A 6,319-nucleotide genomic window follows, 5' to 3' on the forward strand; every position below is an offset into this window, starting at 1 on the left:
CTTTCTAATGTAAGGAGTTTCAGTGACTGGCAAGAGAGGAGAACAATTTTGGATAAATCATTGTTTCCCTTTAAATGCATGTTGTATGTGAAATAACAACTCTGTTTACATTAGCAGACAATCCGTGAAAACATGAGGGTGCTCTGTTTTCTTTCCCAAAGGGTCCAAAGTGCTTCACCAGTTAATGACCCTTGAAGGAGAATGTTGTTCTCCCACTGAGTCCCCCAGGCCAGCCAGGGAAGGTAGTGTACTCTGCTCCTTGCAGGCACTACACAGTTCTGGCCAGGCCCTGCCCTGATCCCAGAAAAAGAAGCAACTTGAGAGAAACTGAAGCAAGCAAAGAGTAATTCCTCCTGTGATCCCCCAAAAGACTTTTTCGGAACTAATGAGATTGACAATAGCTTTGCTATTGACAGCAATGGATATTTAATGACCAGGAAGTCTTTCTGTTTTTGTTTTGTTTGTTTGTTGTTGTTTTTCTTTTGAAACAGTCTCACTCAGTCTCCCTGGGGTAGAGTGCCATGGTGTTATGGCTCACAGCAACCTCAAACTTTTGGGCTCAAGTGATGCTCCTGCCTCACCCTCCCAAGAAGCTGGGACTACTTCCACTCTTTCACTACTGATACTAGAAAAAACACATTTTAGGGGAAAAGAGTACCTGTTGGTTTTTCCAAATGCTTGACTAAAGACAAGAGAGAGAAATCCCATACCTTGTGACTTCCCTGGGTTTTCTCCATGATTGGGTCCAGGCTATGTGGACCTGATGCCATTCTAGAGACCCCCTTTAATAGAAAGAATGCAGGCTGGGCACAGAGGCTCATGCCTGTAATCCCAGTGCTTTGGGAGGTTGAGGCAGGAGGATCACTTGAAGCCAGGTATTGAAGATTAGCTAGGCAGAGTGTAGTGAGATCCCATCTCTACATGAAAATATATAAAAAATTAACTAGGCATGATGGTGCATGACTATAGTCCCAGCTACTCAAGAGACTGAGGCAGAAGGATTGCTTGAACCCAGGAATTTGAAGCTGAAATGAGTTAAGTTCACCTCACAGCACTCCAGCCTGGGTGACAAAGCAAGACCCTTTCCCCAGAATAAATAAAAAATAAATAAATTTTTAAAGAATGCACAATTATAAATATAAACTTAGGTGTAAAAAATGCTCACTCATTTAAAATGAGAAAAGCGAACATAACATACTACAAAATTTTTTAAAGCTGACAGAGGCCAAAAACATTGCAAAATTTCAAATGTAACACATTTGTTAATTAACTGCCTGACACACCTTTATAATACTTTTCCTTACATTTTTCATACTTTTCCATCATCCAATAATACAGCAACAATTTTGTGATATCTTCTATCAAGGAACTAGATAAGTCAGCCTTTTCTATAGCATAGTTGATCAAATTTGATTTTTTATTTTTGACAGGTCAAAAAAATTTTTCTTTCAGTTTTACAATTCATTATTTATAATAATATGTTCATTTTTAGGACTATTACTAAATATGGAAAAACCTCTAATAAGTCTTTTCTATGTGCAAGATAAAACAATTAAGTTCGCGAATTCATCCTAGAGAAAGAAGTGCTACATACGTCACTGCTGAATATCACTACAATCGCCAGATAGCCCATGAGAGTACGTCAAAGGTGGTTATAGTGATATGCAGCAACGAGGTATGTAGCACTTTTTCTAGGATGAGTTCAAGAACTTAAGAGTTCAGGGCATTTCAGGTTTTCTCATGAGTTGACTCATCTTCAAACCACTTTGAAAGGACAAATCACTGATTGATGTTCTTAGTTCTTTACACTAAGTGACTTAGTCCAGAAGCCAGTGGGAGAGTATTCCTAGATACCACAACTTAACTAGATTATGAAGTGGCTGAACACCCCATAAGGGTATCCATAAGGGAACCCAAAGTAATGCATCCCCAGCTCAACTACTTCTTGAGTATTCCCTAAAGATGCCCATAGCTACTACAAAGCCACTCAATATTATACAAAGGGATGATGACAGAGGAGTAGCTGGCATGAAAAGAAATAGCAATCTTATCTGACTACAGTAAAAAGACTTTTTTCTTTTGCAAACTTTATAAAATATGTAACCATGTAAACACAATGTTAAGGGCCCTTCCCGGCCCTTGAAAGGGGACTATGCAAGTGAGGGACCCTAAAACTTAAAACATAAGGTCTCTTAGTTTCATAATAAATCTGCCTCTTGTTTTATCATCACTCTAATTATTACATGTATTACTCCTGCATCATGGGGCCTTTGTGGGGCTTCCATCAAGATGATGTAAGCAGAAGTCCTGGAACATAGGAGGTCAATTGATTATATTTACCATCATTATCACTGTACTTGACTCTCAACACAAGGCTTCCAGGAAGGCATGTACACTACCAATCACCTCTCTAGCAAGCATTGCTGCTCTGCCCCTACCCAGCCAAGCCCAGCCACAGAGGAAGCATCTGTGTTGTGTAAGGAGAGCCCTGCCTTGAGCCCTGTGCATAGCAGTACCAGTGCCATACCTTAAGTCTCCTGAATTCCCAAGCCAACGAGTCCATCCATCTTCCCAAGCCCAAAACTATTCCTATAGCTAGTCCTTTGGGTTAAGGATGGAAGGCTCCTCCCCACCATTAAGATATAAATGTATAAACCCCTTCTCCAGGCTTTGGCACTAGAACTAAAAGTGGACTGACTACCAGATGACCTAGCTGGAAGGCACAGCCATGAGAGGATGGATACTCCAGCTCAGTATCTGAGCCTCCCGATAGCGCTGTGTAAGTCTGGGCCTCCATTGTGGGTGTGTGGGCCTCTCTCTTCTGTAGCTACCATACCCACCAGTGATCTCACATACTTTCCTTCCATTCCGTTGTCCAAATCCCACCTCTCTGCCCATCTATAGAGCCCACCAAGCCTTTCCAGACCCCACTCCTACCGGTCATTCCTTCTTGTGGCCTGTTATGGCTTTTCACATATTTTAAGAAGTGAATTTCCTTTTACACTGATTCAGAGATAGACATGTCTTCTTTTCCACTCTAGTGGTTTAGGTCCAGGCATAACTCTATGAAGAGTGTGCCTGAGGAGGCCCAGGAAGGGTCCTGAGAGACCTTCGGGGGTCCCTGAGGATGCTGTATAATGTAGGGTAGCAAAGGCCCTAAGAGAGAGAAGGAGAGGTTTCATAAGCTAATCCTGATAGTCTACAACGCCTACAGGCCCCTGATGGGTAGTCAGGACCCTTTGGGCTACAAATGACAGAGACTCCACTCAAATTGTTTTTAGCAAAAAGGGAATTGTTGGCTGCCTTGGATGGGAAGGTTACTGAAGTAGCTCATAGAGTGGAAGGAAGAGTTCCAGGACCCAGACCCAGGACAGGAAGTGAAACCCACTAAGGACCAGAACATGCCTCTCCTTTCCTCTCCCTGTCTCCTCTCAACTCTCCACTCTCCTCTCATCTTCTTTCTCTCTCTCTCTTCCTTCTCTTTCACTGTCTCTCCAACTCATTTTCACTGTGTCTCTATTTTAATAACACCCTCTTTTACATCAGAAAAGTTCTCTCCACATGCCAGAGAAAATAGCTCCTAGCAACTCCAGATATAAACCCTTAATGATTTAAAACTAAGAAAAACTAGCTTTCCACCTCCGGCTAGAAGATTCTATAGGAGGCCCCCAATTGGCCTGGATTCTGTGCGTCCAGCCCTTGGACGAATCACTGTGTCCAGGGATGTGACACCATTCTTGGCCCAACTGTGTGAAGAAGGAGGCCAGGCCATGATTGACAGCTCTACCAGGGCCACGCGGAGGCGGGAAACAAGAACGTCAGCAGCTTTGCTGAAGCAAAGACAAGGGCCCTGGGAAATGGCTCTCCGATGAAGAGGAGGACTTGGAAATAACTTCACGCAGGGGCGATGATATCAAGACCACGGATATTTTTCCCAGGAGCAAAAGAGAGGCCCTCTGAAACGTTCTGGGCTATTATCTCTTTCGGACACCCTATTTAAAATGATCTCAGCCTACCAGCTCCTTTGAACCCCAACCTCTGGCCTAAGAGTTAAGCTTCAAATGACAAGTCCGCTTCTTGCATCAATCTTATATCGATGGGTCTCTGAGCCTTGCTGAGATGCCTGGGAAGTCCGTCCTTTCTTGCCTATTAAAGCCCTACTGGAGGGTGGCGCCTGTGGCTTAGTGAGTAGGGCACCTACCCCATATACCGAGGGTGGCGGCTTCAAACCCAGCCCAGGCTGAACTACAACCAAAAAATAGCCGGGCGTTGTGGCGAGAGCCTGTAGTACCAGCTGCTCAGGAGGCTGAGGCAGGAGAATCGCGGAAGCCCAAGAGCTGGAGGTTGCTGTGAGTCCTGTGACATCATGGCACTCTACCGAAGGCAGTAAAGTGAGACTCTGTCTCTACAAAAAAAAAAAAAAAAAAATTAAAGCCCTACTGGATTAGGAATCGGAGGATCTGATTTTGAATCTTGGCTCAGTTTCTCATTTATAAACTGAATATGTTGATAATATCTGTACTGTCTTCTCTTAGACGTTGGGAAAAATCATGGAAAGAAATGTGTGGAAGGGCACATTGCAAACTATAAAGTGCTACACAAATTTAAGAACTTACTATTTCAAACTCGTTCGCTTAACTTCCCACTTGAGGCTCTATATTACTCTCATTAAGTGTGTTTTCCTCAACCTTTTCTGACTGAAGTTATGCTTTCTAATTTTTTAAAGTTAATTGTTGACTTTTATAAAAAGTGATATGATACATAATTTTCAAAGGCACATATTTTGACAAATGTATGATTAGGACAGTAGTCTTCTAGTCACCTATAGAAATCCCAGATACATTTACCTCATAATACAGTGACATAAATATCTTCAAATATCATTTATGCTCATCATTACTTCAAAATAAAGCACATATGTTAGAAAATCACTGTTTCCTTTTCTAATAGTTTGACAATTCTTAGAATTGCCTTCCTTTGTATCCCTATGCATTTATGTAGTTTTAAAACATTAGTTTCTCTTCTCTTCATCCCTCCTTTCCTCTTTTCTCCCAGTCTTCTACAAACCTGAAACTGATCTAAAAATAAAGTCTATTAATTTAAATTTAAAAAAAATTTTTTTTAAACAACCTTATTCTGAGAAGAGGCCTATAGGCTTCATCAGATTGCCAGAGGGGTCTATGTACATAAAAATACATAGAACCTTTGTTTTAGTTGAATGTCAGACACTGACATTTAAACTGTTTAAACTTCTCATTTTCAAATGATCTTCTGCATTTTCTGAATTTTATTTGTTCTTCTGTTTACTGCATAATCTCTTCAATTTGATCCATCCTACAGCTGTTTCATTTCTGCTGTCTCCCTTTGAAAGCATCCTGGCCTTACTCCATAGTTGTTCTATCGTCTCATCTCACTTAGGCGATCAGGTCTGGGGTGTGATTTATTACTGTCAATCTTAGGTTGTCTGTTTACATGTGAACAAGGTACTACCAAGTGAATGGGTGTGCCACATCCAAATTGAGCGCCTGTGGGCTGGTAGCTTCACGGCAGGGTTATCAAACAGGAATTAGCAATTTCATTGTGAGACCCTCCCAGGCCGGAATCTGAGGGTCTTTCCTCTTGGGGAAGTCTTGGGGTTCAGGGAGGAATCTTATGAATGCTTGGAGGGAGTGGGGTATACAGAGTCAGTGTCCTAGGAACCACCCAGCAGGGAGACTTAGACCTCGTCCCTTGTTTTTCATCCACCTCAGTGTTGGTCTCAACTATTTCCACCTATTCCCTCAGTCTGAATTCTCTCTCTCTAATTATCCAGGGATTAAATCTCCTATTTCCTGATGGAACAAAGAAGGAACAGCTCTGGAAAAGAGATCTCCGGAGACAGATCTAAACCCATCTGCTTATGTTCTGCCCCGCCTTCTCCCAGCTTTGAGAGCTGGTTGGTGCCTCCAATTCCTGAGCCATTCCATGGTTCTTGATGTATGTTGGCTTGCATCATCTTAGCTTTCCCCTCTACTAAGACAGTACTCAGCCCTCCACTCTCTGTATTCTGTACTTTTGTTGATTTTCCTTGCCTGATAACATTTTCTTTCCATTTTTTTCTTTGTCCTTGCAGGATTATACCTTTTCTCTGCCATCACGTTAGCAGGGTCTGGGGAGGCAGCAAAGATTACAGGGCATACTCAGCTTTCCACGTTTAACCACATGTCTTTTGACTTCCAGTTTCTTGCTTTAGTCCAAGGAATAATAATTTAAAAAAAAAAAAGCATCATCAGATTTTCATTCATACTTGTTGGGACTTTCAAATCCAACTTGGAGTTGG

The sequence above is a fragment of the Nycticebus coucang genome, chromosome 2, assembly GCF_027406575.1.
Source record: "Nycticebus coucang isolate mNycCou1 chromosome 2, mNycCou1.pri, whole genome shotgun sequence".
NCBI classification, from domain to species: domain Eukaryota; kingdom Metazoa; phylum Chordata; class Mammalia; order Primates; family Lorisidae; genus Nycticebus; species Nycticebus coucang.